Source organism: Balaenoptera borealis (assembly GCF_965194805.1).
Source record: "Balaenoptera borealis genome assembly, chromosome: 18".
NCBI classification, from domain to species: Eukaryota; Metazoa; Chordata; class Mammalia; order Artiodactyla; family Balaenopteridae; genus Balaenoptera; species Balaenoptera borealis.
This window is the reverse complement of record NC_138877.1, coordinates 23,557,966-23,580,524: the sequence shown is the minus strand read 5'-3', so window position 1 is coordinate 23,580,524 and position 22,559 is coordinate 23,557,966. Positions and strand designations below refer to the sequence as shown.

The following is a 22,559-nucleotide window of genomic DNA, read 5'->3' as shown; positions in this document are numbered from 1 at the left end:
AAAGTACTTGCTTGGTATGGTTGCTGTGAGACTTCATGATGTAATAGATGTAAATTATATGCGTGTACGTATATGAAATGACTTAACATATGGAAGTACTGAGAATGGTGCCTGCTGGTCAGGGTGTCCCCAGAAGACCTCCCCCTCTTAGAGCACGCTGCTAGAAGCAGCCAGCTGATGCCTCGCTCTCACAGACTTTCTTACATGGTCTTCAGAGTACTTACCTCTTCCAGTCACTCCACTCAGAAAACTGGCAATTTCAAATAAAACTACACAGGCTCCATGGGTGTGTAACCTGTGTAGTTATATAGGAGGGCCTATGCTTGGCTTAACGCTTGACTGTTACCATCATGAAGTTCTTAATAACTTTTGAGAACGGGACTTCACATTTTAATTTTGCACTGGGCCCTGCAAATTATGTAGCCGATCTTAGCTACAGGTGACCAAGGACGAGCCAAGTGGCCTGCGTGAGCCTCTTCCTTTTCAAGTTACCTTATCCCTGTCCTATGGATGTTATGGAGATGATAGTGAGCGAGGCAGGGTGAATACAGACACAGACCCAGCCTTGACAGTGAGCAGAGTGGAGGCTTCTCAAGCGTGTAGTGACGTGTCCAGGCTACAGGCAATGAGTCCTCTCTCAGGGGGCTCAGGAGGCTCAAGGAAAACTAAAAGAGACTCTGGGCGTGCATCCCACCCCCATCACCACCACCCCCCAAGAAAAATAACAAATGCACTTGGTAATTCGTTGTGAGATGACTTGAGTTACTCAGAGAGACAGAGAAATCAACCTGGCTTTCAGCACAGAGAGTACCCCCAGAGCAGCTGGCCACTGCTGGGAAAGTGGGGACACGATCATTTTGGTGGGGGCCTCCCAATGGAGACCACTAAGGCGGGGCGGGGGGGGGGTGGGTGGTGGGAGGAGGAAATGACTGCTTCAGACAAGCAGCTGAAGCCAGGTAGCCTCGCAGGTGACGTTGTGTCAACCACAGGAAGCCCAGGGATACCCCCCAGTGAACCAGGAGCCGGCTGAGTGTCCCTACAAGATTCTCCCAGGAATTGCCTACTTGGGTGGGATTTTCACTAAATTCAGTAATGGGAGTTAGAGGCAGAGTATTTTCAGGTGGTATTGGACACCGTCCCTCCTCTGAGTTTCCAAGATGGAGTGGTTCAAGGAAAGATGGAGAGTCTGCAAATAGTCCCATTTTTCTCGTACTTGTGCAATCTGTTCATGCAGTGAGTCTGACTTTGACACTGGAGGACAGGACCTGGTAGCCATGAAATCACTTCTCCATTCCCAGGTTAGTTCCTATCGTCTTCTGGTTTCCCCACCTGTGGCTCTGAAGGACCATGTAATTTACCAACAGTCACCAGCAGCACAGATGAGTGGACAAGCTTTCTGAAATGCTGCCTCAAATCCCCTTGCAAAGAAATCCAAAGAAATCTAAATATCCCCGTGCTCAATAAGTTCTTTGAACACTGCAGCTCACTTCGTTCTGATTTTAGAATCTAGCAATGCAGCGCAAGACATTTCTAAGCTGGGAATCTTCCGTCCTAGGGCAGGAGAACAGCAGCAGCCCCAGAGAAAATAATTTTCAAGACTGCAGAGAAAACAATGGCTGGAAATATGTTTGTTTATTGCCAACTCTTCCCATAGCCACTTACATAAGAGCTCGTGCTGAGACAGGCTGTCCTGCCCAGACTCAGGATCAGGAATTATGCTCTTTGGGATGATGACAGAAACAATGTGGGAACCACAGGGCTACGGCCAGTGACGCAGTCCAGGAAGGAAAACTGAGTGGTAGGTGGCGATTAGTCTGCTCACAATGCCGGGATGGTTTCCTTGGGTGTTTTCAAGCTTGCGGGTGGTGGCACAGTCTGCAGGAGGGGAAAGGCTCTGTGAGCAAGATATGGCCAAAGAATAGTTTCTCGTTTTCCCGTTTTGAAGATAAAACAATGGACCAAACAGTGTGTGAGCTGAAGGGCAGAGTCAAAAGTTCAGGTATCTTCTGACCTTTCAGATCCATTCGGACTTTCTGAAAGCTACATAAATAAACACTGCATCCAAATCTGGGAGCACTTAAGAAGTTTGGACAACACTGTGTACATTTTGTTCAACTGTTTACTGCAAAAATATTTATATATAAAAAATATATATATAAAGCCATTCTTGACAAAATAAACATGGAAAACTAACTCTGCCAGAAAAAAAATGCAAAAGCCTTAGATTATGTTTAAGAGTCCAAAGGGACAAATTGCCCTCCCCCACGGTGATACTGAAAAGCAGATGTGACGGCCAAGTTGCAGACCTATAATCAAGCCTGAGAAGCGGTCATGAGGCAGTCTAAACTATCCTCAATAGCTTCCCTCTGAAGGAGACGCCACAGCCTCTTTGTATAGACCGTTACAGGCTTTAAATATATATCAAAAATTTTTTCCCATATGTTTTAACTTAATGTGTAGTTTAAACATGGGCCCTTTCATCCTTGTTCCTTCCTTAATAGCCTTCATGAGTAATTGTCCACTTTGCTGCCTGCCATTCCTACCTGGCTGTGCATTTTTCTTCTACCAGACACACCTAATTCTTAGCGTCTGTCATCCGAATAAGGTTTCTGCTTGGCGCTTTGGAATGACAAGTTGAAACAAGCACAGACTAACACTCATAGGAGATATTCAATCAGCATCTTGTTGGTGGAGTTATGTTTCTCTCTCCTTACTTCAAGACTTTTCTCTTGCTTCCCTCCCCTTTCCCTTGGGCTTAACAGTGAACCTATTGAGTACTCTCTAAAGCTCTGATTTACACCAAACAAATAGTACCATTTCCATAAAGTAGAAAAACACTCCCTTTGGGAACCCAAGGTTGGCTTGAATCTATGTGAGTTTAGGGCTATGATTTATTTTAAGCAAGTTGAGGTCCAAAAGGACCAAAGGGAGAGGGACCCCATGAATCACCCATGGATCCCATCTCACTGGGCTTCACACAAGAACCTTTATTTCTCACCTGCATGATTTTCCACTCTTTCTTTCTACTCATTCTTCCCCAAACCCTCATGGACACGTTGGACTCTGAGACGAATCGTTTCTGATCTTTAGTTTACTTTTCAGAGTCTCTAAAAAACAGGAAAACTGAGAAAAGTCCTAAATGATTTAGGACTCATGGGTTACAGATGGAAGAAACACATCTTGAGCCAGTTTAAGAGAAATTTCTCTAAAAGAGAAATTTATTTGTTCATATAACCAAACCATAAAAAAGGATTGTTGGATTGAGGGACCTGAAAACACCCTGAGGATACTCACTCTCTCTTCTTTTCACTCCTGGATGATGCCATTTTCCCAGATGAGCTTCTCCAGGAGGTGGAGATGTGGCCATGGGCAAATCTCACCTCCTCACAGCTCAGGATCTGAGCAGATGGGCATTTCCTCCCCCTCCTCCCATGGATTAAAAAACAATCCCTGAGTGATGATGCTGATTGGCCCAGCCACAATGACTAAGCAAGTGAGGTATGTGATTGGCTCTCCTGGGTCATGTGTCCCATGTGACCAGGAGACAGGGTCGGTTACCAAAAGAGGTGGAAGAAGGGTGCTAGGCAGATTAAACAACAGCCACTACAGCATATGAGGACATGAGAGCTCTGTGAAACCAAATCCACTGGCAGATGACTCCTCCCTGGGCTCTTCCTCCCTTCCTCACAGTCCCATCAGTGAAGGTTAAATACTACATGTGGTCTAGGGAGGTGTCAGACTCTCCATGTGAAGACAGAACAACAGTCAACATCCTACCATCCTGATAGAGAAAAGATCAGGAAGGATAGTTTGCCTGATTTTCCCACCAACTCCAAGAATTAATTAGAAATAAAATTTGAGGTTCACAGAAAATCATAAACACAGAGAATTGGAGAATACCTAAGGGAATCTAGATGATTTTCTACCTCTGGCCAGAGCTCCACAAAGCAGAGTGATGGTGGGTGGTCAAAGGTCTTACAGAGGACTTTGCATTAGGTGTGAGGTCAGACAAGGAACCTCTTAAGGCCCTTTGTTTCGACTCTGAGAGGCCAGGAGTCTATGAAAACATCCTGACCCAAAATTCGTTGATTCCATCCTTAAATTGTCCAAGACATTCCCTTCCTTGCCTTACTCTTACTTACTGATTTTAATGACCAACAGGCCTTGAAGTCAGGGATTCCATCTACATGTCTCATGTAAACTCCCTCCTCTGGTAAATTAAGCCCACACCCTTGAAGCCTAGGAATTCTCTGGCCCTTAGAAACTAGAGAGGTCTTCCCTTGGTTCTCATCCTGTTTCTGCCAACATTTGGAGGCTTCTTTTCTATAAATTTTGGCATTTTCCTTTCCTTTGTGTCTTGACTGAATTAACCAGATCACGGCTCAGAAGGGAAGCCTAATCTAGGATATCTTCAAACTAACTTTTTCTGGTCACAGAGAATTAGAGAAATTAAGAAAACAAGACAGAGAGTTGGCCTTTGTTCTCATTTCTCTGTTCCTTTCCTGGGGTTGGCAGAATAAGGACCTCCCCCAAAGATATTCACCTCCTAATCCAGGGAACGTGAGAATATCTTGCTTTACATGGCAAAGAGGTATTAAGGTTGCTATTAAACTGAACTTAGGATAGGAAGAGTATCCCGGTGGGCCCACTGTAACCACAAGGGTCCTTAATAGTGGAAGAGGGAGGCAGGAGAGGAGGCGGGAGTGATGCAGCGCGAGAAAGACTCAACACACCGTTGCTGGCTTGAAAGATGGATGAAAGGGCCCATGAGCCAAGGAATGCAGGCAACCTGTAGAAAATGGAAAAAGCAAGAAAACAGATTCTCCTTTGGAGCCTCCAGAAAGGAATGAAGCCATGTAAACACTTGGATTTTAGCAGTGAGACTGCTAAACCCATGTCAGACTTCTGACCTACAGAACTGTAAGATAATAAATTTGTGTTGCCTAAGCCACTAAATGTGCGGTTCTTTGTTGAAGCCATAATAAGAAACCAATGCATTTCCTATTTCTTTCATGTGTGTCCTGAAAGGGTAGGTTCTTTAGGATTCCAGCTGCTGGACTGTATAGAGACAGGTTAGTTTAGTGGACAAGGAGAACAGATTTGACTCTGTTATGACTTCACCTAGTGGCTTTGGGTAAACCAGTTTCCCTGGTCCTCAGTTTCCACATCTGGAAGATGAGGTAGTTTTACTAAACGATCACAAAAGCCTTTCTCCCGTTAAGTTCAGAGATTTGATATAATTGCCCTTTTCTTAATAGTGTAAAATGCTCCGGAAGCACCTGCCAACACCTGAGCTGTCCCCCAACCCCCAGCTATCTTCACTGCTCACAGCAGAGCTTTGGATATGGAGAGAAGGTCCATGTGATCACAGCTCTCTGGGGTCTCGTGCACAGTGAGTGAGGGCAGCAGTGGTCATAGCAGGCCCAGCAGCTGCCCAGTTTGCAATCTGCCCTCAGGCAGGAAATATGTAGTGCCAAGGAAGCACCGTTGGGGCTTAGGTGCTGGAATTCTCAAAACCCAAGTGGCCTCAGAAGTCCTGCTAACGGAGGGGAGACTTGTGTTGGTTTCGAAGGAGAGATGGGCTTTGGCTAAGGCTAGTCCATGCACCAGTAGTGGTGAGAGGAAAGGCCCAGAGTGAGCTGGGCATGGTGAATAGACCAGGCTGGTGGAGGGGGAAGTTTCATAGTTGGCATAAAGTCAGAAAGACATGTCAAAACCAAACAGTGGGGGCCTTGAAAAATTCCAGGACAAGGACACGAAGACTGAGAGACCTCCTCGAGGCCCTATTGCACTTTGTACCACACTGTATGCACAAAGTTTAGTACAGTATTGGGCTCAACACAATAGGTGCTCAATATTTGTTGCATGAATGAATGAAGCATCAACACTTTTTGAGCAGGACACTGCTATAACCCAAGATGAATTTAAGGATGATAAGTAGGACCTCACTATGCAAAACAGGTTGGAGGAGGTAGAGATGGAATGTCTGGATACCAGCCAAGAGTCTGACAAACTGATTCAGACACAAGGGCCAAGCTGGGCTGTTGGGTGGTGTGAACTGAACGGAGGAGACCAATGGGCCATTAGGACTTTCCCTAAACCATTCCAGCTGGGAGGATGTCATTTTCATTCACGCACATCTCCACGGAAGAAGCCCCACCACCTCATGAATAAGAACAATGTAACAGCCCAGACGGGCCAGCACGCACTGCACAAAATCCTCAGGCTACAATTTAAGCGTCACTAACCCACATCATGTTTTCAGTGGAAATGACCACTAATCTCCTCACAATTATTCTCCCTGTAATCAAAGCTGGTTCTTAGTACACCCTTGCCTTCCCTAGACTCAACAACTCTAATTCCCCTAACTGCTTTCAGAGGTCCATTCACCGGATCTTCTAATTATTTATATTTTTCTCTTCTGAGTCCTCTCCAATTTCCCTCTCCCTGAAGCCATTTACCTGAATCTTGCTTGAGTCTCACTCATCTGATGGGCCTGCTTTTCCTCTAAGTAGTTGACAAGAGGGAGACTTGCTCTCATGGGAGCATCACAGTTAAGTTCCAAGTCCAGCCAGCCAAGGACTCAGACTGTCCTTGCCTGGAGGATTTCCCACAGGAATCAGCAAGAAGCACACCTCCAGACAGTGTCTGGCCTCAGATCCCGGGGCGGGGTGGGATCTCGCCATCCTCTTCCTCTTCATCATCCTCCCTAAGCTTCCCTATCTTTGTATTAGCCAAAGTCCATGCTGGCGGGGACAGAAGTGTAATTGATGGCCTTGAGGGATATCAAAGTGCCATGGAGCAAACCCACAGCTCGACAGCCGCACAGGTGCTTCCTGCAGCAGGGAGGGAAAGAAGTGTCTTTAGAAAGCCCTAAATAACTCTAGGCACGGATGTCAACTTGACAAATGACTCTTAAGAAACAGCCCCGTTGTTCTCTGTTGTGTGATTCATCCCAGGCGGTGCCGGGGTGGGCGGTGAGGCCCAGCAGTGAGTCCCACGTTGTCACTGGGGGCCACTCTTCGGCTCACTTCTCAGGAGGGATAGGAAGGCACTTGTATCGGTTCTCTTGGCCTCGGTCACTTTCACCTTGTTTTCCAGTGGTTTTATTTAGTGCATCCCGGATTTGTGCTGATTTGGTTTGAGGCGCATTCAGTGGAGAACGGGAACCGTGGGGTTCCTCTCTCTCAGCTTCTGGCCATCTCTCTCCCTTTGATGTTGGGACCCAGCGCTTCTTGCAATCAGAGTATCAGAGACCACAGCCTCCTCAGGACAAGACCCCCTTTCGTTTCCAAATTCTCAGTTCCTCAAAGAACTGGCTTGAGTGCTTGTCAAATGTTGCGTGGATGAGTGAAAAGATCCCACGACCAAAAGGCATGATAGGTAAATTCTGGTCTTGACTCTAAGAATATGTAGCGGGGACCTTGGCCATGTGCTCAAGGTCTCTGAGCCTTCACATCCTCATCTGTAAAATGAGAAGGCAAGCTCTTAGTTACCCTCAAACTCAGACCTGCAGAGGCTGATTGGGGCTTGCACTTGGCTCAGGAGAACAAAGGCAAGGCAAACGTGAAGTAACGACAATTGTTTTGCACACCCAGCAGCAAGAATAAACAACAGCATGTTGAAATCCAGGTAAAATGTGCATAATAATTTCAGTTAGTAGGTAGGCCTGGAGGGCCTCGCCAATGATACTAAATGCAGGTATTGTAAGTAGCGAGTGGGCTGGTGTGTGGCCTTGGGTCTTTGCCCAACAAAACACGGCATGATCAGCCCCCCTGAATTTATTGGGTGCTCTTTACCAAGGTGTCCCAGCCACCAGACTATGACATGTACATCAATTCTTCGGCTTATGGTGTTTCTTCTGTGAAACCGCACAGCAAACCCATTGTCTGGGGAAGGATGTCCCACCAACAGAGGCAATTTTGTGCATGTGAGTTGTGCAGAGGAGCCTACACAAGATGGGGTGGATGGTTTGTAATGAGATCCTGGGTGTGCCCTAAGGAGACTGGCCAGTGTGTCCCAACACAGAGCCTGTGTCTCAAAGTGGTTATCATCTGATTGATTTCCCCAGGCCAGTAGATGTGCTCTGGGTTTTAATGCCCTTGGTTTCCATCAATGACAGCTTTGTTAGTATTAACAGAAAGCAAGACAAATTCGTTTGAAATCAAGGACTCACAGATGCCTGAATATTCGTCTCTGAGTTGAAAATGGTTACAACCTTGAGAAAGAAGAGTTGAGTGAAATTGGCTTACTTATGGAAAGGCATTTTAGCAACTGGAATTAATGATCACAAAAGTTTTCAGAAGTTTTAACAACCCCAGTTTCCCCCGGGGGTCATTTTTGGTTCTTATATACAGATTACTGATGCCCCTGACCACCGAGGTGCTTGGGGCTGGTAGAAGTGGGTTAGTTAGGATTCTGGCTTACCCTTCATTTTGCCCTTCCTTTGTGTAAAGCATCTAGTTACTCTCACACCTCGGCTTGGCTTGGCTTAGGCAGGGGCTATGGTCTGAATGTGTCCCTGCCAAAATTCATATGTTGAAATCCTAAATCCAGAGGATGATGGTATTAGGAGGTAGGGCTTTGGAGAGGTGATTAGGTCACAAGGGTGGAGCCCTCATGAATGGGATTAGTGTTCTTATAAAAGAGACCCCACAGCACTCCCGAGCCCCCTCCACCACATGAGGATGCAATGAGAAGTCTGCGACCCAGAAGAGAGCCCTCATGGGAACCTGCCCATGCTGGCACCTGATCTCAGATGGCCAGCCTCCAGAACTGTGAGCCATAAATGTTTGTTGTTTATAAGCCACTCAATCTGTGGTATTTTGTCATAGCAGCCCGAACAGACTCAGACAGCAGGTCGGACAGGAAGGGGCTTTGTTTCAGCTGTGGATCTTTGCCAGAGTCTGGTATCCTCTGGGGGATAGACAGACCTTCCTGCAGAATTGAGAAAAATACAAGGAAAAAGAGATGCTCTTACACCAAGATGTCAACACCTGCACACACCTGCACAAATACATAGACACACACAAGTGCACACACGAGTGTGCCTCCATCAGTTATTAGCTGGTGAGCCTGCTTAAGTTAATTAACCTTTTCTGAGCCTTGGTTTTCTTGTTTATGAAATGAGGAAAATAAAAGAACCAAATCGTAGTGTCCTTGCTAGGATTAATAGAAATAATATCTGTAAAGCACTTAGCACAACGCCTGGAATATTCTAAGGGCTCAATAACTGATAGATAACAGTAATGCTACTACTAATAAAAATCTCCTCTTTCCTAACAAAAAATCTTCAGCCCCTCAGCACCCTGTAGAAAATCAGAGGTGATTTCGTTTGGGGTTTTCCGTAGGGTTCACTATGAAGCAGAAGAACAATGTAAGTTAGAGGCTATCCATATCTATTGTTGCAAATAAGAATTCCTGGAATAGAAACCATCTACAGCTACCTAAGTTTGAGGGGACTTGCCTTCTCATTTTATAGATGAGGATATGGGGGCAGGGACATGGACCCCCTGGCCTAAGTTTCTAAGACCCAAAACTAGCTATCATGACTCTTGGACTTGGGATCTTTTCACTTAGCCATTCATCGTTTGGCAAGCACTTAAATAAGCCAGTTCTTTGAGGAACCGGGCATCGGAAGAGGAAAGGTACCTCTGCCCTCAGGAGCCCACAGTCTTTGTTGCTATGACTGCAAGAAGCACGGGGAGCTGACATCAAAGGTAGAGCGACCTCCAGATGCTTAGAGAGAGCATCCCCACGGTTCCCATCCTCGGCTGAATGCAGCCTAAACCAGATCAGCACAAACCCAGGAAAGCAACCTGCACTGTGCATAGGACTGAACCAAGGCGTTGACACCGAGAGCTTGGCTTCGGGCCTTCGCCCCTTCTGAGTCCCTCTCTGTCTCTCTGATTATAATGAAGTTTTTGCTCTGTGGGGCAAAGAGTCTTAATTAGCAAGGGACCAAGAGTTTCATAATCTTAAAAAAGAGCCAATAGTTCTCAAACACCCTCTCACTCATACCTGTTCGAGGGGAAACAAGAGAGACGTCAATATCTGTTACTCTGGAACTCGCAGTGTAAAATCAGTTTACTAAAACAAACTCCCACCACAAAGATCCAGCCACTGGTCTAGAGGTGTGAATTTTCACGCCTGGGGCTTCCGAAGGTAAGGATGTCCTGCTGAACATGAGATCTGCAGCTTGGGAGTCGCCCCCCCCCACCCCCCCGTCTCAAACACCAGCTCCCTGGGCACAGGGATCTGCATTGGGTTTGTTCACTACTGCACCTCCAGTGCCTAGAAGAGTAGCCAGGCTTTGTAGCGAATAAATAGTTATTGAACAAATTTATTGAACGTATAAATATCTACTGAATGCGTTTCGGTGAGTTACTTGCCTCCTCTGTGCCCAGGTTCTTCATCTTGAAAAGGATATAGAATTGTTGTGAGAATGATTGGTTTCATCGTGTAAACCTCTTGAAAACAGTGCTGATTAATGTTAAATATTTCTGGGCATACGTCTTCCCGTCAATGGTGCTTTTCCTATGTTCTCATAGAGGATTGTCAGATATTCAGCAATTTAACAGCTTTATCTTATAATTATTTCAGTCAAATGATGCTATCAGGAAAGTCCTGAAAGGTTGGGGTTGTTGGTGTTTGTTTATTGTTGGGCTTGATTTTTTTTTTTTTTTTTTGTTAAAAAGTCAGATATGCACAGGGTGCCTTGGTTTTTTTTTTTTTAATTTTATTATTATTTATTTATTTATTTATTTATTTATTTATTTATGGCTGTGTTGGGTCTTCGTTTCTGTGCGAGGGCTTTCTCTAGTTGTGGCAAGCGGGGGCCACTCTTCATCGCGGTGCGCGGGCCTCTCACTGTCGCGGCCTCTCTTGTTGCGGAGCACAGGCTCCAGACGCGCAGGCTCAGCAGTTGTGGCTCACGGACCCAGTCGCTCTGCGGCATGTGGGATCTTCCCAGACCAGGGCTCGAACCCGTGTCCCCTGCATTGGCAGGCAGATTCTCAACCACTGCGCCACCAGGGAAGCCCTGCCTTGGTTTTAATCCCATTATTTTACATGAAGTATGATATTGTGTTCAGATTCAGTTGTGATACCAAAGGAGCCAGTTACATTTGGACACTTGGATCCCCTTCCTACAAAACGAGGACATGCCACCTCCTAGACACTAATGATCCCCTAGAAGCAAGCACTTCATGGAAAGAAGGCCTCCAAGAGCCTTCCAGATGGTGAGCGGATCACACCACTCTCCTGAGGTCATAGATCAGGCCTCTCACCTACACCCCTCCAGAAACTTCAGCTCGGACACAAATGAAGTAAATATGGTCTAACTTTAATAAAAAACAAGCAAACAAATACACCTGAAACTAACAAACATTGTAAATCAACTATACTTCAATAAAAAATTAAATTAAAAAAGAAAACAAACAAACAAGCAAAACAACTAGCAAAATGTGTGAATACCTTAAAACTAAGATATTGGAGCAACTTATGGACATGAGTTCATCAAGTCTTACAAAATAGTGTAAAGGCAAGTGGCATCATATTTATTTTATCAAAAAGAAGAATAGAAAAAGTAATTGAGAGCCAGAAATGGAATCCAGGCCCTGGCTCCTGGATCCCTGGCTGGGGTAACAGCACACCCACCCAAAGTTTCCTGTAAAAACCCAATACATTGAGAAAATAGTCATTCCCATATCCTACTGCTGAATAGTGCTATGGCTTGAGACATTGTGTTAATAATAATAAATGTTTGCACATAGAGAAGTAAGCAGAAATAGTGTGGATTTTGGAGTCTGAAAGACTTAAATTTAAATACCAGCAGTGTGATCTTTAACAAATCACTTATGCAATCTGAGCAGCAGTTGTGTCCTCTGTAAAATAAGGTCAAGGATAGCAACCCAGCAGTGTTGTTACAAAAGTGATAAATGATATCAGTGAGCTTCCAGCAGATTGCTTGTTTATAAACTGTGCTTAACAAAAGATGGTGGTGCCGATGGCATGGCGTTGATGATGTGGGTGATAATCTTCCCCGTTCAGAAAACACAGTCTCAAGCTAAACAAACACTTTGCCTTTCCCCCAGGAATGTGAGTACTTAAGAAAACTTGAGGTGCTAAGATTTTACAGCTTATCAGGTCAGCTTTTCAGAGGGACCAATGTATAGAAACTTAATTTGCTGTATTCACTTGACCATACCTTTAAATGGTCCAAACTGAATATTCCCATCTAAAACAGGGCTTTCCTTTCCCACCAGCTTGAGACCACAGACACACACATACACACACACACACCCCAGCAATTCATTTCTTATTTTGGTTTGGGATGGAGCCAGTTGGTAAAAGGGTTCGGAGCGTGTTTCTTGCCTCTTTGTTCTCAAGCATTTTCCGGGGCTTCCTGGCAGCTCTTGGGTCTGCAGCAAGGAGCAAAGCCCTCCAGGATTGCAAAACCAAGACAAATCCTGGACTCCGACCATTGCCTTGGGCTGGCGTAGAGCAGCTGAAAGCCTGTCCCCTCCCACCCCAAACTCCTGCCCAGAACTCTGAGCAAACACAGGGCAGGAGGCGAGCATTTGGCCTCCCAGGGCTTGTTCTTACTGGTGTTGTTTTGGAGACGGCTGTGCGGCCTCTCGCCACACCCCACACAGGACCTTTCCCCTTGATACTGAGTGGGAAAGACTGTGGAGCCTTGGTTGCCTGGTCTCCGACAAGCGCTTCTTTGGGGGAATGCGCTTGTGTGTGTGTGTGTGTGTGTGTGTGTGTGTGAAGCCCCTCGTACTTGGTCTTCAATAATGACACGTCTGATTATAGACACTGCAGATGTCCTGGTTCTGGGAGGCCCATGGGTCTCTTTCCAAATAGACGACCTAAGCAGCAGTCCAGCCCCCAGGCCTGATCCACCTTCCCCAGCCCTCCCCACCCCCTGCCAGCACTGTACCCTTGAACGCATGTGGTGATGGATGTGTCAAAAGGCAATAAATACAACCCAGTGGTCCACAGCATCGCCTTTAGCCTTTAGCCGACAAGGTCCAAATCTGGTTTTGCCATTTTGGGGAACCCTGTGACCTTGAGCCTCATGGGTAACCTCTCTTTGCCCCCGTTTCCTCAAATGTAAAGTAAGGATATTAACGCCTACTTTGCAGTGCTGATATGAAGATTCAATGAGATGGCAGGTGTAGAACCTGATTGTGAAATGCTGGTGCTCTGCGCTCCTTCTGCACACACCCAGTGGCTGGGGTTTGTCTCGGTGAGCTCCCAGCAACTCCCCCAAGAGTTCAGATGTAACAAGAGTGAATTAATATGGGTCTCTGTGGGACTTGTGATGCCGCTGGTACATTTCCAGCTTTGAGCACGGTGAGATTGATCCAATAATTAATCAATTAAAAACTGTATCCTAAATGCCAGGCATCGTTGAGGTGTTAAGTCTACGGAAATGAAAGTTGTAGACACAGGACAGGGAGAGAGGGAGATACGTTGCCCGGGTGTGGACAGCATTCAGGGTGATTGGAGCTGGAGAGGTAACGTGGCTGAAGCATCTGAGAAGGGGTGACCATGGAGAAGGGGCCTGAAGAATGAAGAGGGACTTACCCAGAAGAGAAAATGAGGAAGGGATTCTAGACGGAGTGAATACGCAAAGGTACAAAAAACAGCCAAGCAGACGCCATGTTTGGAGAAGTGTAACTAGTTCTCTGTGCTTGGAACACAATGGGGAGGAATTCTTCTGGAAAGACAGGATGGTGGTTGATCTATTCTGCTGCTGTGGCAGTCTAGCCTCGGCCACTCAGAGACCCACCAATGAGATGGTCCACTTGGCGTGTCACCCACCCTCAAAGCCTCCCTCACCCCCAGCTCCAGAGGCAAGAAGACAGTCATGGGGCAATGGTCCAGTCTTAACTCGATGTAAATGATTCTCTCAGCTCCTGTTCTGCTATGTAAAGTTTGAGTTCGGTTTCTTTACCTAAAAATGAAATTGGGGTGTTGGTGACTATTCTTCTTTTTAAAAGAACTTCATGCAAATCTCAGTTTCTCATCACCCACTGGTGATGAGAAAAATATTTGTGGGCATTGTTTAGCTAAGCGGCTGTTTAACCTACGTTTCTAGAAGATCATGTAAAGCCATTTGGTAGAAATCAATTCGACTTTTCACACGTGGTAATGAACATCTTGAGTGGATTTTTCCCACTGTCCTCGTGGCCGCATGTGATTTTTCCGTGTCACGCTCTGCTCCCTCCTGTAGGCTGATCAGCTCTCAAATGTGAACGATTGCTTCCACTTCTGATTCCTCCGAGAAGGGATCTTGCATTACAGCTCAGCCCAGCCCTCGTCCCCCATCCTCCTCTCCCGAACCCCACCAAAAAACAGAAACAGAAAAGAAAAACAGCAGCTGAAATCTATCAGAGCCTTAAGTGAAGAGTTGACGGAGCTATTACATCATCTGACCCATCAACGAGAGTGGCCTGACACAGGTGGCTTCTCTCCATTCTGGTCCTCGAAAGGCATTATCTATGTTCGGTCAGCAGTGAAATTCCCGTAGTGCCCAATCTGATCTCTGCACCTTCCGAAATCACATCTCGACTTCCTGAAGTCTCAGTATCCCAGCAGTGTTTCCTACACAAGCTGGCTGAAAATTGCCCATTAGAAAGTCTTCAGGGCATTGAGGAATCCATGGAATTGAAATGACAATTCCACTCTTCACATAAGGAAACAGCCACAGTAAATATGCAGACATGTTTCAGGCCCAAAGACACTCCCCAGCAGAAAAGAAAAAAACATTTAGCGCCCTTATTTATGGCCCAAGATCCTGGAGCTTCTTTCTCCAAGGCAACCTCAGAAATGCAGCACACGTATAGTCTGCAAAGAGTCCTGGTAAGTGGGTAGGTGGTGGGAAAAGATAACATAAGTTACAGGAAAATATTTTGAACTACATGTACAAGTATTTTTTTATCATCAAAGTGCCACTGACACCCTGGCAGTTTCACACCGAAACCTAGTCCTTCCACCAAGATAACAGTAAGAACATTTTTCGCATGAGAAAGTGAAAGGTTCAAGAAGAAAACGCCTTTTTAAACACTGACCAGCCGAAAGAGGTTTTTCTGCTTCCGATTCTCCAAACTTTCGCACAAGTTCTCCCATATTTGAGTGGTTGCCTCCTGACTCATGATTGTCCTCCCTGCTTTTATTTAAGTAATTTATTAAACACCCACCCTGCTCTGGGAACCCACCATCACATAAACAATGGCATAGACAGCTCTTTAGAAAACAGACCCAGCCCGCCCTAAAGGGAAAAACGCAATGAAAAGAATTCAGACTAAACTGTTGTAGAAACAATAGTGCAACCAATTCGCTTTCTTCCATGGAATTTTCCTTGGCTTTGATGTCAGTGGACCCGACTCTAAACTCACTTCGGAGTAAAATGCACACATCTGGAACCCCGGGAAGGTTGGTGGAAAGAAAAGAAAGTCTCTGAGATCCACATCTGGGTCAACTGCGGGGAAACAGAGGACAGTGCCCACAGGCAGCGATGTGGTCCTGCCGCTGACACGGAGCTGCAAGCCAGAGGTGATCATGAGAATACACACCTCCTTTTAATACGAAGACATCCTGGAGACAACCTGGGGAGTACCAAGAAATGGAGACTTGAACCAATTCTACCTGGTTCTTAAAAATAAGGAGTAGGAAACCTGCTTCCCTGGCTTACACATAAGGCTGAGCCAACAACTGTGTCCCATGTCCCTCCTCCTGGAAATCCAGGGTGGGCCCTGAGGCAGACACTGTGGATGGACCCTCAGGAGCCCTGTCCCATCCCCTGCCCCCTCGCTGCCTTCCACTGCAGAGGCCACAGCTTAGGGTTCCCTCTCCCTTGTAGCTAGACAGCCAGAGCACCCAGTTCTGGCCCATAGAATGAAGGAGAAGATTCCCGGATGCGGCTTCCAGAATCAGTTTTCCTTTCCTGAGCGGAAGGGACAGTCTTGGCCAGCAGGAGCCTACCGTTCTGCCTTCTTTCTGCCTTGAACCTGCCTCTTGAAGTGTGGGTGAGGGGAGCAGGCTGGTAAGACAGAGTCCTTGACTTGTGGGGTCTGACGCTCTCTCCAGGTCCATAGTGCCAGGGCTGAGTTGAATTGGACGACCCCCAGCTGGTGTCTGAGAACGGCTTGGTATGGGGAAAAAAATCCCACTCTTTGGAACTAGGTACAGAATTAGATTCTCATTTTCCTCATTTGTGAGAACAAGCCTGGGAAACCTCTGATGTCCCTTCCAGTGTTCAGATCGTTATGAGTCTATAATATGGGCATACTCCTGCCCTCCTGATAAGCCACACTTATTTCCAAAGCCCTGCTGAACTTATCTGCAGCTCCGACCCCATGGAGGCAGCAAGCTGGTGACTCAAAACATCTGCCTCTCCATCCTCCTTTCTGCCGGACAACACCTTCCCGATGCACTGGGACCTTGAGTCCCGGCATCTTAGGGAGGCTTGGGGAGAACTCCCAACCACTAGGGAAAGGGCTTGAGGGTGTGGTGGGATTGGTTTCCAAAGACGAGAAGTTTGAGTCCTTCCCCGACGACAAGTCATTTAGCTGCCCCGAGTCCAGGGTTCCTGTGTAAAAACGGGGACAACACTAAAATCTCCCCTACCCTACTTCCGGCCAAGGGGATGGAAATCATGTGAGATAGGGTACCAGGAAATCACTTGTAAAATGGTAAACTTCTCATTAGCTAGGGCTCAGCAATGCTCAGAGAGGCCTAAGTAAGCGGCTGATTCTATGCCTGGCATGTCAAAAATTCACATGCAACTCATCACATGCAATGCAGAGACTCATTTCAAGGCAGGCCTATGCCACTCCACTATCTAAACTTTCTGGTCCATTCTTGTGAGGGCTCATCCTTTATTCAAACAAGTAAACAAAATCCAAAGGCAACAAAACCACAACAAAGGGGCCAGGGGATGTGCAGGGGAATTTACCTCCTCCAAGTGCAGTTGTTTCAACACCTGCATGTTCCCTACCCACCACCTTCCAGCCAACCTCACGGACTCTGGTGCGATAGCATTTAAAAAAAAAAAAGAAAGAAAAATGCTGTGTCCTCATCAATTACCTTTCCAGTGTGGTTTGTGGTTCATCTGTTTCTTTAAATGGAGTGTATATCAATACAGGCACTGATGTTTGCACCCCCATCCAAGAATCAAATTGAAATTGCTTCAACTCAGGACTGCCCGCAGAGCAGTGTCCCATTCACTGCCCCATTCTTCAGTGTCCCATTCTGATCTCCTCTCTCCCTTGTTTGGCTGGGATCTCAGACTAAAAGGTGCTTTAGCTCCTGAGCCCCACAGGGCACCTACTGTTTGGATGTTGCAGCCTATGTCTGTCGGTTAGAATTGTTCAATGCAACTGAGTAGTCCTTTCAGAAGCCAAAGGAAAGCTGGCTATTTCCCCCTGTAAAACACTGCTCTGTCTTCTTTCCATTAGAAAAGCTATGCCCAGGGAGAATATCAAAATGATTTCATGCTGCTGGCTTCCAATACTGAGCTTTTCACCTGGAAAATAGTCTAACAGTTGGAGGCAGGAAACGTGAATCCCACCTCTCCAAGGGCAGGCTCCTTGCATAGGGAGCTGGGAGCCGTAACCACACGGAGGCTGGCTAAGCTTACAGTGGTGGAAGGAAACCCTTCTGTGCAATATAGCTTGATGTGTAGTGTGGGGCGTTACTGCCCCCCACTCCCTCACGTGATCTTGCTCTCCTGCTGTGCCACCTTCTCAGACAGGACACAGCCCCTGCCCCACAGAGGAACCCACCGTTCTCCACCCACACGCCTGTGCTTATTCAGGTCGCCCCTTGTCGAATGTCTGTTGCCTAATAGGAAGATTTGGTCGCAGCTGATTATGAACCCATTTCCCAGAGGGGCACATCGTGAGTAGGAGAAAATACACACGGTGGTCAGTGCCCAGGCTCTACACCAACTGCCTGGATTCGATCTTAATTCTGCCTCTCACTATCTCTGGAATCTTAGACAAATTTACTTTCCTTGTTCATTGCTTCAGCTCTGAATGCACACCATGTCAGTACAGACCTCACTGAGCTGTTGTGAGGGGTTAGATGAGTTCATTTGTATTAAGCACTTAGAGCTGTGCCAGGCATATAGGGAGCCCTCAATAAATGTCAGCTATTATTATTTTTTTAAATGTGGAGAGAAGAGAAAACTACCATTTTTTGAGCACCCCTCTGCGTCGGGTGTAGCGCTAAGCACTTTACATTCGTAATTTAATCTTCATAGTTACTCAAGGAGATGCAAATTATTATGTGCATTTTTACTGAGTGAGGAGGTTAAGAAACTCACCCAGGGCACAACTCAAGTGAGTAGTACCCCTGGGGTAGGATTTGAACCCAGGTCTGTCTGATGTGAAATCCTATGTGTAGGCCTGTGTGAAGAAGGCAGTATTGTTTCGAGAGGATTGTCGTTGAAGAATTCCTGCGGTGACCAGCAGCAAAGCAAACGGCAGAGAAGGGTACTTATGTGAGGGGCGTCGGCTGGGAGTTGTAAGAAGGCAGCTCAGTAACTAATGTAAGAGGAAAGCATGGCAGACATCATACATTGGCCAACCCAGTTGCCCTTTCAGTCCCCTTCCCCTATCTCACAGAATCTCAATTTTACTAGAATGACAATGCATCCATCCCTAGGAAATGAATCATGGCCCTCTCATTCTCCTTTGCTAGATACTCACATTCCTGTTCTTCCTTATAGCCAGCTACCCAGTTCAGACCATGGGGATATAAGAAAAGTTTTCTTGGGGGCTATAGGAAAAACTTTTCTTTCTAGAGCCTAATAACGAGAAGGTCTTTTGCCCTTGCTGCTTCCTTTAAGCTTGGGATGCTCATGTGATATCTGGACTGCAGCAGCCATCTTAAGGCCATGAGGCAGGAGGACAAAAAGCCATAAACACTGAGGATGGCAAAGAAGGATGGAAAAAGCATGGAAGGATAACCAAGTAACTAAACAAACTCTGAGACCAGCTCCAGACTTCTTAAGTAAATAATAAATGTAATTATGAGTTCATTCACTCATAATATTTAATCAAGTATCCTGTTCCTAACTGAAACGGAAGGTAGCCTTGAAGGAAAGAAGCTAAAGCTTTGTCTGATCAGAATTAAAATGCCTCCATCTGCCCTCTCATGACACGTGGTCTTTACCTCATTCTGCCTTATGTTTTCAAGCCTAGTTGCTTGCATAATTTGCCTCTTCCCCTTTTCATAACCACTCCCACCCCCAATATCACCCATGATACAGCTATTTGAAGGCAAGAAGTTTGAATAATTTTTTATCCACTGCCTCCTGCCCCCACCCTTACACCACTCTGTCCTGAATTGTCATGTCCATTGCAGGCAGAAAGACCAAAACACACGCACACACATGCACACACATGTGTACACGCACATACACATACACAGGACCATACATGTTCATCGATCTGAAGCAGGAATCAGTGGGCTACCAGTGCTGAACCCTTATTCAAGGTCGAAACATGCCAGAAAGAAGAGGGAGAGATGAAATTAAGTGGAAAGAGACCAAATGAAAGAAATTAAGAAGCAAAAGAAGTGGAAGAGAGAGAAAAGAAACCGACACAGTAGCTCAAGGGCTTGACATCAGTGAGATTTACTACACTAATATGCCAGGCTGCCTGCCGTAATTAGTTTCTGTAAAGCCATATCTCCTAGCTCACATTCAATTAAATCATACAGTGTTTATTTGAGAGCTTTCTTATTACGTGATGGGAGGGCTGGCAGGCCCCCAAGCTCAGCTAACACACCTGTCCTTTGCCTGGCACAATTTATGTGCCAGTCACATGGTTTTCGGGTGGTCACGCGGTGAGGGGACAAAGGGGTGAGTGTTTGTGCTGACAGAGATACAGAAAGATGCCACAGGAGACAGGTATGGCGCTGAATGATGTCATGCCCTTCATGACTTGAAAGGAAAACACGCACCAGAAATAGTTAACCCAGTGTTTGATCCTAACATTGGTTATTTTTAAATCCTTTCGTGTGGAGGAGGCAAAACCAGAGTGATGGTTTGTTTCTTAAAAATCATTTGTAAGAACGGGCTCTCAGTTTGTTAGAGAAGACGCTAATGAGTATTGAAAAGAAAAGCATCCTATTCAGGAAACTCGTCTATTTCCTGGTCACTGTACAGAGGTGCTTTTGATGGAATGCACTTACTATGCCCCTCTCCATCGGCTTAGAATGAATGAACAGCCCTGCAAAATGCTCTCAGTGTAAGACACGTGCATGTGGGGAGGCTTCTGGGAGGAGGGGGGAGCGTTGGTCAGAATGAGAAAACAGTGATTTCTGCATGACAGCACGCCCAGCTGCAAGGGAAGTTTCTTCCTCCTGAAACTGAAATCAATATTAAATTAAATCTGTGTGCTTCATCTCCACGGGTAACTTCCCAACCTCCTTTCTTGGCCAATCACGATCCTTCATCAATCCACTTGTGTGGCTTTTCTTTTTTCCTGTGTTTTCTGCCAGCAAAGTGCATGTTCCCCTAGGAGAAAAACAGCATAATGCATCAGCCGCTCCCTGTTACTAAAGAATTAGCAAGAAAATCGTCTTTGAAAGCTAAGATCTGCAGGGAAGGAGAGTAAATGATAATGTTTTAACTCTTAAACCATCCATCTCCTGCTAGCCAGTTCTGTTGCCTGGGGCAGGACTGTTAAGCGAATCTTGACCTCAAGCAGAATCTGGTCTGAAATATTACTCTGGGTTTGTGAGGATGCTTCTCTCTCCTTGTTCTTGTTCTGATGACTGATTATTTGCTATTGTCTTGATCTTCCAATTCCCTAATTTCACTTGCTTGAATCTTTCTAGGAGACAGTGATATTTTGTGGCGCTTGTATTTGAGAACATGACATAAAATAACAATTTTAAAAGCCCTCCAAGACTTGAAACAACGGAATGAAATTCAGTGCAATTTTCCCCCCAGGATTTTCTTTTTTGCTTTTTAAATCATTGTTATTTTTCTGCCAATGGGTGATCCTTACATTTCCATAACTATCCTGAAACCCCAGCTTTGCTTCTTCCTTGGCTTAACTTCTGCTTCTTTACCCAGAAGCACGAATGCATCTCAGTTATAAAAAGATTCATAGTCAAAGGCAAACAAACAAGCCGCTGAAGAAATATGACATCACTTAAACTCTAGCAGAAGAATTTTGTTAAGTAAAAATGCACAACCTATAGCACCCGAGGGAAAAACCCTTAACATTACTGAGCCCCAACTAGAAGGCAGACACCTTAAATTAACCCAGACAACAACCTGCAATGCAGTTGTTGTACTTTCTAAGTGAAGAAGCTGGGATTTGGGAAGGTGAAGTCATTTGTCCAAAGTAACCCAGGGACAAGCCAAGACTGAACCCTTGTCAATGTAACTCCCAGATCTGACACATAGACATATTGTGGGCCATCCAACCAGAGCAACAGCTGATTATAAGAGCCCTGGGAGGGACTGACATGAATCAATGTCGAGATGTAAATTTCAACAGCACAGGACTTATGTCTAGGCTGTGGGCACCCAGCACAATGAACATCCTTCGTGACTATTGAATGTCACCCAGAAGAAGAAGGGGAGATTACCACCCCTAGGGGATAGACCAGCACTTACTATTTAATACTAAAATGGCATCTTGCTTCATGTGGTCCTGTCCAATGGCACCAAAAGGTCTCAGGTGACTTAATAGTCCTTGACTAGTCCTTTGAGTCTGTGATCCTAGGTCAAGAAAACCTTGACCTATATCCTCCTAGAAAACAAGAAATTGGGCCTATGACTAGAATAAGTCTGTCTACTTCATTATTTGACTTTGGAAGAAGCAGAAAATTCAAGTCCATGCCTGGTTCTCAGTTTGAGAAACACCCATATGTCAATTACACTTTGATTTTTCTCAAAATCAGCCTCACATGTCATTCCAGCGCTGACCAGGGGACAGTCGATGTATTCCAGCACACTTAGCCCAGGGGAGGGTGACTCTTGCCCATCTCCTGATTATGGTATTCTCTATTCCATCCCAAAGCGTGGTGCCGATTAAGAGCACAGACACTGGAGCCAGACACCTGGGTTCCATTCCTGGCTGTGTGACTTTGCACGATCATGTAGTACCTCTGTACTCCGGCTGTGAAATGAAGAAGAGATAAGAATGCCTTATCCTAGGTTGTTGTGAGGGTTCAATTAGGTACTATCTGTGAACTTCTTAGAACAGTTAGTCAAGGTCCTATATATGATAGCCATTTCTAAAATAATTGTTAACATTGCTCCTGATGAAATTTGGAAAAGTCAGCCTCCAGAAATCCTTCCTTAAACCCACCCAGCCCTTAAAAGGGCAGAAGGGATTGAGGAAGTCAAGACCCTAGGGCAGTTGCTCTGGAAGTCTAGGCTGTGCAGAAGAAAATGAGGAGCCCTGGACTGGACATCGTCACCTGAGAACAATTCCCTCCATCACAGAACCTCCCTAGACCTCTGCTTTCACACCTGCTATGGGCTAAATTGTGTCCCACTAAAATCCATATGATAAAGC

At 45.8% G+C, this 22,559-nt stretch overlaps 1 long non-coding RNA gene across 1 annotated transcript; it reads right to left on the bottom strand.

Annotated features, from left to right (window-relative positions):
* Positions 1 to 1,617: 1,617 nt before the first annotated feature.
* Positions 1,618 to 10,209, bottom strand: LOC309615520. The gene is made up of 3 exons (XR_014236902.1): positions 3,295 to 10,209; positions 2,999 to 3,123; positions 1,618 to 1,875 (listed from the first exon to the last, which is right to left on the bottom strand). It is a non-coding gene; the product is annotated as an uncharacterized lncRNA (long non-coding RNA).
* Positions 10,210 to 22,559: the final 12,350 nt, after the last annotated feature.